Raw genomic sequence first — 639 nt, 5'->3', positions numbered from 1 at the left:
TAACATCATATGAGAATAGGGCTGTCATCTGTAAAATCATTAATAATCCGGATTTTTTTTAATTTTAATTTTAATTTTCTCATAGTAAATTTCAGTAACTTAATATAACATCTAATGCTTTTATATCTAAAAGTTGCTTTCACAAATAAAATGAAAGTTTAAATAGTTACTAAGTATATTAATTAATTTTGTACTTACTAAATTAAAATATTAAAGTGAAGTGAATATAATCATTATAATACGCAATAATATTAATATGTTATATAATGAAATATAATATAATGAAATATAATATAATGAAATATGATTGATATCAAACAATTAGTAAGTTAATATTACATCACAGTGGTGAACATACAAAATCTCAAATTTTTGATGAGTGCAGACCGGGAAGTAGGATTCAATTATGACACGTTTGTGCAGTTGTTATCAAATAATACGAATATAATGAAAAGTCATAAAAATCCTAGATCGCTTCAAAAACCGCATATACCTTCATAACTAGGAAAAATTCGAGAAAATCCGGATGGATGGCAGCTCTATCTAAAAACAGTAAAAAGGCCACAAACATCAGTGTATAAATTTTAAGTATCACACAAACACACACACTCACTCACACACACACACACACACACTCAC

General features: G+C 26.3%; 1 protein-coding gene across 1 annotated transcript in view; it reads left to right on the top strand.

The window, feature by feature from the left end:
• LOC108686324 overlaps nt 1–639 on the top strand; it is a 6,729-nt gene that overhangs the window by 3,797 nt on the left and 2,293 nt on the right. The window lies entirely within an intron of this gene.

Source organism: Atta colombica, unplaced genomic scaffold (assembly GCF_001594045.1).
Source record: "Atta colombica isolate Treedump-2 unplaced genomic scaffold, Acol1.0 scaffold175, whole genome shotgun sequence".
Taxonomy (NCBI): domain Eukaryota; kingdom Metazoa; phylum Arthropoda; class Insecta; order Hymenoptera; family Formicidae; genus Atta; species Atta colombica.
The sequence above is the reverse complement of the archived record's forward strand: the minus strand, read 5'-3'. Positions and strand labels throughout refer to the sequence as shown.